Source organism: Ambystoma mexicanum, chromosome 1p (genome assembly GCF_040938575.1).
Source record: "Ambystoma mexicanum isolate Mex_15411 chromosome 1p, UKY_AmexF1_1, whole genome shotgun sequence".
Classification (NCBI taxonomy): Eukaryota; Metazoa; Chordata; class Amphibia; order Caudata; family Ambystomatidae; genus Ambystoma; species Ambystoma mexicanum.
The window spans coordinates 363,665,156-363,678,549 of NC_090921.1; the positions used below are offsets into that span (position 1 = coordinate 363,665,156).

At 45.3% G+C, this 13,394-nt stretch overlaps 1 protein-coding gene across 1 annotated transcript in view; it reads right to left on the reverse strand.

Annotated features, from left to right (window-relative positions):
* The window catches only part of ANO8 (anoctamin 8), a 525,215-nt gene that overhangs the window by 289,409 nt on the left and 222,412 nt on the right, over positions 1 to 13,394 (reverse strand). The gene's annotated exons all lie outside the window — the stretch shown is intronic.

Here is a 13,394-nt window from a genome sequence, read left to right on the forward strand (position 1 = left end):
AGGAGCTGGCCAACCCTGCTGCAGTCTCTATGCCTCCGGTTGCCTCCCAAGCTTTTTGCAATGCCCTTGCCTCTCACTTTATCTAAAAAACCCTGGCCATCCTCTCCACCTCTCCCCCTCCTCTCCCCTCTCCCCTCTCCGTCTGTGCTTGCTGACCCTCCTTCAGCCACACCCCCCACCCTCCTTCTCATCCTTTCCTCTTTTCTCCCCTGATGAGGTCGCTAAAACCAACAAGGACCACATTGACACCCTCGTTCCGGCCCTTGCTGATATCTGCAACCACTCATTTGCCTCGGGATCCTTCCCCTCCCCTCTGAAGCACTCCCTTGTGCATCCTCTTCTCAAGAAACCCACAGCTGATCCTTCTTGTCCGGCTAACTATTGCCCAATTTCCATTACTCCCTTTCTGGGCAAACTCCTGGAAAAGTTGGCCATCTCTCAGCTTAACCTTCATTCCAATTCTGTTGACTGTCTCCATGACCACCAGTCTGGCTTCAGAGCTGCCAGCAGCACGGAAACTGCTCTCCAGAACATCCGCGAAGATCTGCTCTCAAACCTTGACTCTAACATTCCATCTGTCCTCATCCTCCTCGATCTCTCTTCTGTCTTCTATACGGTCAACCATACCATCCTGCTCAACCGTATCCGTGATAACCTGAGTATCACTGATCAGGCTCTGGCCTGGCTGCCCTCTTTCCTCTCTGGTCGACCCTCCCAGGTCCAACTTGGGTCCTTCCTATCATCTATTTCCCCTCTCTATCTGTGGTGTTCCCCAGGGGGTCTAACCTGGCAACTCTCGCCCACTGCATTGCCATTTTCTGCTCAAATTTCCAGTGCTAAGCTGATGACACTCAACTCATTTTCAGGACGCCCTCGCCCACCTCCTCTCCCATCTCTGATTGCCTAAGTGCCATTCAAGATTGGTGTGCCGCCAATAATCTTTGTCTGAATTCCAGCAAGATGGAGATCCTCCTCATCGGCACACCTTCACCATCCTTTCCCCTCACTCTTTGGCCGGCCTCCCTTGGCCCACCTCCTACCCCCACCTTCGAGGCTAAGAACCTCAGGGTCATCTTTGACTCCACACTTTCCTCCTCCGCCCACATCTCTGATGTCTCTAAAAAGTCAAACTTCCTACTGCACCTCCTCAGAGGTACTCTGCCTTGCCTCTCCTTCCCCCAGAAGCTCATGGTCTCCCAAGCTCTGCTTCTCTCTAGGTTGGACTACGGTAACAGCCTTTTTCAAAATCTACCTGCTTCTACTCTCCACCCTCTGCAACTAATCCAGAACAGGACTGTGAGACATGTCCTTGGCCTCAAGCCCTAGAATCCAGCTCTGAAATATCTCCATTGGCTCCCAGTGGTTTCAAGGATTACATTCAAAACCCTCTGCATTGTCCACAAGGCTTTCTGGAGCCTGGGTCCCAAATACTTCAGCTATCCCTCCGCAAATACCTCCCCTCTCGAGCTATTCGCTCCTCTACCTCCAACTCCCTCAGGGTCAGTCATTTTTCAAAGAAATGAGCTGGGGGTAGATCTCTGTCTTCAGCTGGTGTCTCCCTCTGGAACAGCCTCTCTACCACTCTAAAACTTGAGGAGAACCATCTCTGGTTCCGGAAGCACCTGCTGATCTGTTCTCTCTTGGCACTGTGCACCCGACCACCCTCTGTCCTCTGGGCCCAGGTACCTGCTCACCCTGACACCCTCCTGCACTGCCTCTAGGCCAGCCCTTGCACTGGGGTCTCTATCTGTACCCATAAAGTGCCCTCCTTTTTTCTTCCTGCACTTATCAGACCTACCCTGTCTGCTGCCGTAAACCCAGCACTTGCCAATTGCTGGCTGCACTACCACTGTTTGTTGCCTTTATAATTTATTTATCATCATTTATCTGTTTCTCCTTTGCTCCGCACTCTCCACTTCTCCCCCCTTCCATGCACTTTTCCCCCTCCCCCTCTCCCATGCACTTGTGCGTTCTCAATGTCACTGGGCCTAGTAAGATCGTTGTTTTGTTCTCCCCTGTTCTGTGTTCCCTTGCCTTGTCGCGCTCTGAAACACCTGTGTACGAGTGCGATAGAAATAAAATATCAATATGAATCCATCCACTATGCTCTTCCACTGAGTGGAGGGTCCCCCGGGGACTGCTGCGGTCTACGATGACCTTTGCTTTTGGCCAGCAAGAGTTCACGCTGTCTCTGGCACAGCATAGCACAACCAACCTGGTGAGTGGGACGAAATACCCTGCCTGGCCTCTAGTGGATGTCACTTAAGGGGTCATGGGCCACAAGCGAACGTGTAGCTGAGCCCAGGGTCGGCCCGAGGGTGGGGGCGGGGGAGGAGGGGAGCTCCAGATGTAATCCAGATTAGGCTCAGTACTCTACAGGAGCCTCAGTCTCTCAGACCTGACCGCAAGGTTCTGCGGCTCAGTTCGTCTCATGTCCTGCCTGTTTTCTTTGCACCTCATTTTTACTGTATGTCATCATTTTAGTAGCATTAGTACATTCCTCCTTTTGAAGGTAAATAAAAGGTGGCTGGACCTAAATCCCCAGGTCTTCTTTCATTGTTTTTGGTGCCGCTCCCCACACCTCTGTTTGCGAAGGATGATGGACCAGGTCTACTAGGCACAAGCCAAGCAAGCTGCTTAGCCTATTTACAATAAAAACGACCCCAGGGCCGGAAGATATAGCCAGACAACTACACTCTATAACCAAGCTGGATGCCAAAAAATCTAGGGTGACCAGATTTAAAAAGTAAAAAACCGGGACGGGCAACTAACATCAAAGGAGGGCTAACTCTTGAACGTGGCTGTCAAGGCACTACATAAACTTCAGTAGCGTTGGAGGAGAAGGGCGTTTAAAGGTCACTGTTCAAATAAACACATATTATAATTCATTTATCACAAACTAACACTATCTTAAGTTGTAAAATGCATATTCTTTTCCTGTGCGAGCTGTGCCTGCCAGCTATGAAGACCTACTACCAAAAACCGGGACCACTGCAGTTTCCAGTGGAGACATATTGGCAAAGGGGGACAGAGCTCCAATTTCCGGGACAGTCCCGGCAAAACTGGGACGTCTGGTCACCCTAACTAATCGGAGCCTCGCCAGGGACAGGTTTCCTCTCGTCATATCGTTCCCTATACTTTCAGGGCGGGTACACGCGTTAAGCGCTCCCCTCTACTTTGGGGCAGTCATACATTTTATAAGACATTGTAAATTCAAATCCTGGCTACGTTTCATCCTTCCATGGGCTATACATTGAACACCATAAAATTGGGTAATTACATCTATTGTTACAGCCAGAGGTTGAGGTGGGCGGGAGCGGTGCTGCTATACTTTTTATTTTTAAGTTTCACCGTTCCTATACTTTTATTTTAAAAATAAACCATTCTAGAATGGTTTATTTTTAAAATAATAGTGTAGGAAGATGTTGAAGCTTGCATTTCAGTGCATTGCACTGCACATTCCCATAAATAGTAGGTGTGTTTGTTTGGGGGTTTGTATTGTGTGTGGGAGGGTGCACAGCATTGGGTTTGTGAGAGGGGGCAGACCAGCAGGGAACATAGTTCCACTAATTCTTTTCGTACACTTCCACCACTGGTTACAGCACGTAGAAGCATGAGGAATCTGGCATAGCACTATTAAAATATATATATATACACATATTGTTATCATCACTTCCAATTAGCGGAAATTGGCAATGTGTTACTCTCCTTTTCTCTACATACCTAAAGTGCATCATTATTAAAAGCGGCGATTCTACTTGGACTGGTGCAGGACTCCAGCTCGTCTCGGCCCAGCCCACTTCCCTTGTCGTCCTTTCTGTTCCGCCCATAAGGAAACCCTGATGGCAATCACAAATCACGGCGACTTCCCCTCGAAGAGGCAAGCCGCCAAGCTACGGTCTTTTCGGGAAACATGGAGGGTGCTCTTGGACTTTAACCAAAATTCGTGTCCAGTGGAAGTTGGTTCTTTGGCACGTGCTTCGTCCGGTTTGGAACCTCGACTTGCACGCAACACTCGTCTCCTGCTGAATGGGGGCAATGACACGCATGTGCAAGGATTCCAAGGGACTATCATTAATGGCATCATATCCTAGTCCTGGGCTTTCATTTCTCGTCAATTACATTCTGGGAGATCTAGGATTGGGTCAGGTTAATGAAATGAAATGATAAAGTAAAAGCAAAGCCCAGGACTGGAATCTGTGTCCCCAGGGACATGGGGTTCTCTGGCACGCTTAATCATATCCCCCACAATATCAGGGGAAAACAACCCCACCCACAGATGCCCAAGTCAGGGCAGTGTCTTCCCATCCCTTCAGAGTAATGTTGCTAAGCAGCACCCAGTCAGGATTCAAACCTATAAATGTTAGAAAAAGTGTCTCAACTTGTCCTCATTAAGGAGGGCCCAACAGGACAAGGTTGTACCTTTGCCACGAATACCCATACAGAAGCTTGCTGCAGGGAGGGTAGTGGGGCAGGAAGTCAAACGGTGATCCCGAGACAATGAAAGCTTAGTAAGGGAGACCCAAGAAGTCAATGTTTGTGCCGGGAAGGGCACCCACAACTAGATAGGGTTGATAGGTCAGAGCAGGGCCTGGAGAGTAGCTTTACTTGTACTACATATATTTTTTAAATATGTGCCCATCGTCAGTGGAGTATATTCACTTTTTAGGGGTGGTGCATGGTTCAAAGGATGCACAGCTATATGAGAGTCAAGGGACAATACATCTTTTTTTTTTTTTAAGTGCGCTACGCAAGAAGTCCCTATGAACTGTATCCTTGTGAGAGGGGGCAGGGGGCAAGGAGGCGGGTGAATAAAGGTTTCCATCCTGGATCCTATGATATGGCAATTGCTCCCGAGGGGACTATGTCCCATGGCTTCCCACAAATGAATCCATCATCAAATGCAGAGCAACTCCCAGAGAAGAAATCGCTGATTCTCGAGAAACTCATGAGCGGCCCTTCAATCAGCAAACAGAAATGGCTTGCACCCCATCCCCTTAATCACCCCAAGACTGGTAAAATAAGGCACCACTGCTGAAAGCGTTCTATGCAGTCATTCTTCTCTGACCCCCAGAAGTTCATTTCTCCTGAAAAGTGAGCCTTTGCTCAGGACTTGAAAAAATAGACTCTTGTAGTTATTATATCAGAGCTGCTTTGATTTTACGCCAGCCACACGTTCTCCAACTTGAGGGTCAGTGAGCGCTGCCATTGTGGATACCCCTTCTTCCTCCACTTTCTTTTTACGCATCTTGAAAGCCTTATGGATTGCCCATGGGACAGCATAGGTGACAGAGGCACCTCGCATTTGATAATGTCTACAGTGAAGGCTGCAAGGCCTTCAACCATGTGAGGCAGAAACCCCAGCATCCTGATATGAACCACTAATTTTGTGCAGCAAGCGCTCAAGATCTGCGCCTATTGTAGTGCGGTCAGAACAACTCCGAAACACAATGGTGAATTCTAGTAGGTGCTTCACCTTTGCACCTGCGTTTTCTATTTTCTTCCACCTTCCATCTACTGGTGCCAGGAGGGATTCAGATATGAACAGCACTTTGGCCAACTCTCCACGGTTAGATTCAGTAACGATTTAATTTTTAGACCATCCACCTTGGCATGCAGGGTATTCAGTAGTGCCATCTGCATCCTGTCTCCAGCAGGCAGTCCTGATTTCAAGTGATCTCTACCTCTGAACTCCTGCCCTGCTCTGCCAAAATGAATTTTGATGAGGTAGAGTGCTCAGATCTTTCCTCGGTGGCATTAAAACCCCTGGTGCATTGTGTATTGCCCCCCCAGACCAATGAGCAGAAGGAAGTAATGCCCACAATCCTCTTAAGGATGGTGATCTTACACACACCGGCAAGCAGACAGGAGTAGGCGCAACAATACCTCACAATATACTTGGCATGGTGACAGTCGAAAGCTCAGCATGCATACAGTCACATCTCTGTTACTTATCGGTACAAAGGTAATGGGTACTTCCAAGCTGCCTCCATCAACATCAAACGTTTCTGAATCTGCGCTCCTGCTATCCAACCCTGCCCTCCTTTCTTACAGACAGGATAGGTTTGTTCCGAGAACTGAATAAGAAATAACTGGGAAATACTGGGGATCAATCCCCAAAACAATTTAAGATAAACTGATCTTACTTTACATAGAAGAACATTTTTTCTAATTGTTTTTGCAGGGAATAATAGGGATGCATGTTTCTCAAATGGGATAAGTTACTGGTAAGCATGAATTTATGACTCGGGGGAGTGCAACTCTGTTAAGAGCAGAGTTCTACTGTGATGGCAATATCTAGAGGGGTTGCTGGTAAAACTTGCCAGTAGGCCGCAGGTTACTGGCAACCCTGTAACACCCTACCAGCGCCTGATATCTGGTGCCACCAGTATATCACAAGTGGCGGCGGTAACGGTTACTCCCCATTTCCCTCCATGGAAATTGGTTCACTGAAGCACTGGCACCATTGCTAACAGTGCCGGTGCCTTAATGAGAGACATGCCGGTAGGGGCCTTAAAACCTAATAGGTTGGGCCTGCCTGGGGATCCATAGCCCCTCGTGGCATTCTCGTAGTATGGCGGTCCAGAAAGGGTGCCAGTACTTTGTTATGTTAACAGATCTTGTTGAGCGCACGTAAACCCAAAGGCATCATGGCGCTGGTAGCATGAAGGAGGTTTCAGAGAGTATACGGTTTAAAAATATTATTGTTTTCAGTCACCGCCGAAAAGCAAGGTGGTCGGCAGTCCTCCGCGAAGCAAGGGGAAGATCGTTCCAGGCTTTGGCTGTCACAACAGAAAAGGCGCGCTACTGGCACCCTTATTTCTGGACAGCCATACTGGGAATGAGGGCCTGTGTATTTCTCCTCAGACTGTTGCTGCTTCTTTCCTAGGTTTCATGGCCTCTTCCTCGTGTTTTAGTTCTACACTTCCTGCTGCTACTCCCCTCCTCCCCCATCTCACACTTTGTTGCTTTACCTCTCATTAGTGTGTGCTTCCATGTTTCTTGTTGGGGGATCTTGCTCTGTATCGCTCTGCATATCCTGTCTCGGAATACTATTATTGAGGTTCTCACCTCTGCCTTGCTGTCTCCATGCAACTCCAGTGCCTATCGCTCGTATTAATTCCTCTGTTGTCTCTCGCATTGTATTACTCTGGCTCTCCCTCCTTTCCATTACGTTTCTGTTCTGTCTGCCCCAACTTCACCCCTTTGTTGTCCTATGTCTCCTAGGTTCATAACATCTCTTCTTTTTATTTGGAATTTGGCACACCAATAATAAATGAAACAAGCTGAAAATGCATTTTCCAACTATAAATATAGTTCAGTTGGAAAATTAGGGGGTGGTTCCTTTTAAATGTACACAAACTTTCTTTTGGAAGTTAAGCTGGAAATTGCAGATTTAGAGTTTCCGCATCAACAGATGCTGAATTTATTTCCATGCCAAATGCTTTACCTGCACTGAATGCCAAGTATGGCAGCACTGATGAAATGTGTGAGTTCAGAACCATCACACATTTACCCTCCAGAAAGCCAAGTCAGTTCTGCAACAAGTCAAACCTTTTATCTCCATCTTAAACACATATCACTGCATTCGGATGCATGAGCTCACCAAGCTATTGACAGATTTGGAACTCACAGCTGAAACATCGATCTGTGGAGCAGGTTCATCAACCCACTGAACTAAGTTTCCTGACAGGCTTAGTTGGGAAACTAATTTTGTCTGAAAAGCTTGTAGGGCTGGGGCAGCAATCTCATGTATGGTTTACTTGAAACAACTGTCGTCCCAAGCTCCATGCCTCTTTCAATGAACTATCCTACACATGAAGCAGAAGATTTATAGGAGGTACTAGAGATTTGACCTACCAAAGCAATGCAATTTTTCTCACTGTCCACCAGTGTGCATACCACCACTTCAGGAGAATGGAGGGGAGAGCTAGAAACTGTTTCTCTTCAGTGCTTTAACTACATCCTGAAACTGCAAACACGTGTTGGTACTGTGTCATTACAATGCCACAGTTGGAAAATGCAGGTACTGTTCCAAAGCATAGCAGTCATGCTAAGGAATCTGGTTATGATGCCACTAAATGTGCTTTAGCCCTGCAGTGAATAGTTCATTGTCCCATATGGCAGCCCCGCTGAGCAGCTAGGGCACTGTGCTTAAATATACAGCAGAGCTGTTAAGAAGTTCCAGTACAGTCAACCCTACTAAAATATATACAGCAATGTTAGGAATTATTGACCTGGTCAGATTTAAAAAATAATAGATAGTCCTGTGGGGCGAGGGGGGAGGAGGAGACTGGTCATGTCCTATTAAAATTATATAAAGGTCCATCAAAGAATTGCTGGTAGATTTTCACCCTCCCCATCGGTTTGAATGCTACCTGCTTAGTGCATTGGACGGCAGTAAATATAGCATTTAGACCACGTGTCCAGCCATTCCTTGCACGCTCCTCTGTGACTACTTGCAATATTTTAAAACTATACCAAACATATCTACTAATTTAACATCAAGCCTTTCATAATGAAAAATGACAAACAGCTGCTTGCTCAAAGGGTCTCTTAAAACTAAAACGCATCAAAAACCTCAAGTCATTAAATGCCACCAATGTGATTGTGAGATAAAGAGAAAACCTAGTATGAAATGCCTATGCAAATCTCTTGTAAACTTGAAAAAGTATACTTCAGCACATTAAAAAGCGGTGATGAATACAAAAATGCAGCCTTTGCTAGAACACACTTACACTGTACTACACCAATCTTCAAAATCAGGGTCAATAATAAAGGCAATTCTAACGGAACTTCCTACAGCTTCAAAGCAATTTGCAATGCACAGTAGTGATGCAAAATTCTTAAAGAACATTGTAACCCAGAAAATCAAAGCTTTTGAATAAAGTGAAAAACACACACTAATTTATTTCCATGTGTTACACTTTACAGACTCTGTATTCACTAGATGAAATAACCAACACAGGAAGGTGTCAAATAAACAGATCATGACTCAACTCAGTTGGATGTCAGCAGTGCGCTCCTTATGAAAAAAGAGAGGTGCCATATTTACAAGAATTAACTGCATAAAAAGGCCAGATACGCACATTATCTGTAGCCCGGGGGAATAAAGGGTAAGCGGTAGGGTATGGGGCTTGTGTCCAGTAATACCTGATTTTGCAACACATGGCTTGGTATAAATCACTAACTTAAGAAAATAACATTCATATCAAAATAGCTCAAGATACAAGCTATTCAAGCAAGGAAGACAATGACCTTCATACCCTCTTGCAGGATGAACTCCTAACCACACTACATTTCCAATAGCAGCATCCTCCATATCGGACAAAGCATGAATACTCATTCCGTGCCCGTTATAAAAGCGACCACGCCAGGTATGCTCATATATATAAGTTTAATGTGATTATCCAGGAGAGCTACATGAGACCCCTAACCCTTGCAACAGCACAACACCAACTCTAAATACAAGTCATAACATTCCCCTGGGTTTCCATGGACAGCAACATTGTGACATCATATTCATGTGTCCAATGGCAGGGCATCAGACATGCATAACAACTCCATTGTAACCACCAAACATAACACCCCCTTCACTTATTTACATTAAAGGAAAAAAAAAACATTTAATATAGCGAAATATACACAAGAACACTCAATATTTTAGTTCCTTATTTTAGCAACTATTGATACATTCCATATTTGACCACTTTCTATCCTAACACTTGGGAACTCCAACAGGTTCAGAATACAGAGAATCCCCTTTTTGGAAATCACAGCTTTCCTTATTCTGACCAAATCTCCTACTTCAACCACTGTTGTCTTCCTCCTGGGCGACTTCTCATTCATCTTTTTGACCCATTTTTCTTTTCGCCCTTCCATCCTCATCCTCACTTCCTCCACTACTTTATCCATTTCTCTCGCTCTACCCAGCCACACAGGAGACAACAATGTATTTCCCTTCGTCCTCTCATCAGTTCAAAAGGGCTGACACCTGTTTCAATATTGGGTGCCATCCGCAAAGCAAACAAACGTTCTTTAACAGCAACCTTTCGGTCACCACCACATGCACTCTCTCCCCTGATTCCCTCCATTATACAACGATTCACTCCATCATGCCATTTCCTTGTAGATAATATAGTGCAGTCTTCTTATATTTTATTCCACACTTGAACAAATACTCTTGAAACAATCCACTGGTAAATTGTGGACCATTGTCCGTAAGAACACTTTTAGGCAGTCCTTCCCTCTTAAAAATATCTTCCAGAAATCCCACAACAGCTTGGCACGTCACATCCCTCATCACCTTAAACTCTGTCCACCTCGAAAACATATCTATCAAGGCAATTACAAACCTTCCTCGTCCCTTACCCATATCTACAGGACCCAAAACATCAGTGGCAAGATCTTGCCAGACACCTTTTGGTGCTGTGACCTTTCTTACCGGATGCACAACAGCTGACATGGTCTTTCCAGATTTGGTACAGACCACACATTCACCCACCACCCTCTCAATCTCGCACTCAAGACACGGCCACCAATAATCGCCTTTTATAATTTCCTTGGTTTTGCAAACGCCAATGTGACCTTGATGTGCAGTCTTAATCAACCTCACCCTCACACTCGCGGGTACAACCAACTTATCCCTGCGATATAACAGCCCATCCTTCACCAACAATTCCAATCTCACCTTCCACAATGATCTTTCTTCACCTGACAACAATCTCTTCTCTGGCTATCCTTCCCTGACAAAACCCACAATGCGTTTCCACCTTTCATCCGACTGTAATGCTTCGGCCCATTCCTCCTTTTGTATAATTCCTACAGTGGTGACAAACACCATGTTGCCAACATCCACATAATCCTCATCCTCACCTTCATTGATATCATCAACTCTCAGTCTGGAAGCATAATCCACCTGCACATTATTTTTACCCGGTACTACCTCGATGTTGAATTTTAGACATTGTAACCTAGTTTTTGATCAGTTCTGAGCGTGAATTCCTGACCCCACACAAAGTTTTTGAGTTTTTCAATTCCCCAATGACAGGCTAGGGCTTCCTTATCTAGGACCGAATAATTCAATTCAGCACCCTTTAACATGCGAGAGGCATGCATCACCACCCCTTATACTTCATCTGCTCCCACCTGGGACATCACTATGCCAATGCCCGTTTCGCTGGCATCCACAGAAAGAATAGTTTTCTTCTTGGTATCAAACATAGCCAATGGTTTAGCCATGTCAATTCTCAGTTTTATCTCTTCAAATTCCCTCTGACAATTTCTGTCCCACTCAAACTCAACACCTTTCCTCAACAACGTCCTTAAGTTGGTCACTCCATCGGCATAATTTTCCACAAAACAATGATAAAATTCTATGTTACCTAGAAACGACCTCAATTAAGATTTATTCCTCGGAATTTGCATTCTTTTAATCCCGTCTACCAAGTCTCTTCTAGGTTTTAGGCACTCCTCAGATATTTCGTGCCCAAGTGCTCCACAGATCGGGTACAAAAGACACATTTTTCTCCACGTAGAATTATACCTCGATCTTTAAAAATCCTCAGAACCATCTCCACCTTTTTCTCCAATTCCTCTTTACTTTTCCCACATATAAGTACATCATCTTGGAAACACCAAACATCACTCACTCCCTTTAGTATCATATCCATTACTTTTTGGAAAACCGATGAGGCAGATATCAGCCCAAAAGGCATACAGCGATATTGATAAATGCCTTCATATGTGATAAAGGCATTTAATTTTTTTCGCGATTCACACACGAGGGTACTCCCATCCTTCAGCGTAATTTTGTGCATGATACTTTTAAGGCACCCCACACCTTTGTTAAAAACTTCAGGGTATCTTGCAATCAAACCATCCACATCCCTTCCCGTCCTGTCAGTCCTTACAACACTACCAATGTTCAAAACTTGTTGGGATCTAGTTTAATGCCTAATCCCCCTTTGTTCCTTCCACCCAAGTGGGGTCTCCCCCTTCTTCGTGACATACATTTTACCATACGTCGTCCTCCCTTTAAAACTGAAATGAGCGATACAACATCACAACAATTCTTTTTTGCCCCCATTGTAGTCGCCAGGATTCTTATCAGATGGCATCAAATCTCCCGTTCGGCCACGCACAACATTCAGGTATCTAGCACGTGGCATCAATGTAATTTTTGAGCACGAGTCCGCTAGCATTTTCACTTGTTGTCCATTCACTTTGACCGAAGCCGCAGGGTGCTCACACTTGTCAATTTCTGTACATTTTACCATATTAACCGTGACAATCTCATTCTCAGGCTCCTCACCTGCTCCCGATGACGCCACATCACCATCCTCAACAAACATGGTACCTTTTCCCCCACCTATGCAGTAGTTTTTACAGCAGTTTTGGAAGTGTCCCCACCTCTTGCATAAATTGCAATTAGCATGTCTCCCAGGACATATGGGGGAAGTTGATAGATGGCGTGCACTACCACACCTGAAACACAAGCGGTCATCCCTTTTTGGTCCTCTCTGCGCACTATCCTTCTGGATAAATTTACTACCCGCCTGACCTCCTACACCCTTGCTCTGGACAACATCATTACTTCTCGTATACTTGGGTCCCGATTTCTTTCTTTCCTTCACACAATCATTTTTCTTGTCACCAATCTTCAATACCTCAATTCCGCCACACATTGCAAGGTATGCTCTATTCTCTTAGCAATACCTATGACCTCCTCTAAACTAGGATCATCCTTCAACCACACTTCTTCACGAATTTTATCATTTGAGCATTGTAACAAACTTATCCCTTATATGTTCATCCAACCCCCCACCAAATTTGCAATTTAGAGATAGATGACTCAATGCTGTAATGCGTTCTTCCACAGTCTCTCCATCATGTTGGAACCTCTTTCCAAAATGGTATCATTCCAGTACTGTACTGATCTTTGATTCAAAATGTTTGTCAAGTTTCACCAGGGCTGCATCGAAGTTATCCCCTCCTCCTTCCACATCCAATTCTGCTGTATCTGGGAGCGTTTCATAAATTCTTTGCCCTTCGTAGCCCAAAAAATGCATCAACATGGACACTTTCCTCTCAGTAGACATTCCATTACCACAAGTTGCCTTTACATAATATAAGAATCCTCGCTTCCATGGGCACCACTTAATTCTAGGTGGGACTGGTGTGGGCATAAACATCTGAGGGCCTGGAACCCCTGATAGGGCCATATCCAATACGCTGCACTAAACAAACTTTGCAGTTAAATAAGGAGGGGGGGCTATCAAGTACAGTATGTTATGAGACAGCCCAGGATGCAGTACTATGGTTGTGTTCCTCCTCACCTGAGCAAACAGCAAACGTGGCTTGTAATCTTCACTGGCACAAAATATCACTCCTCA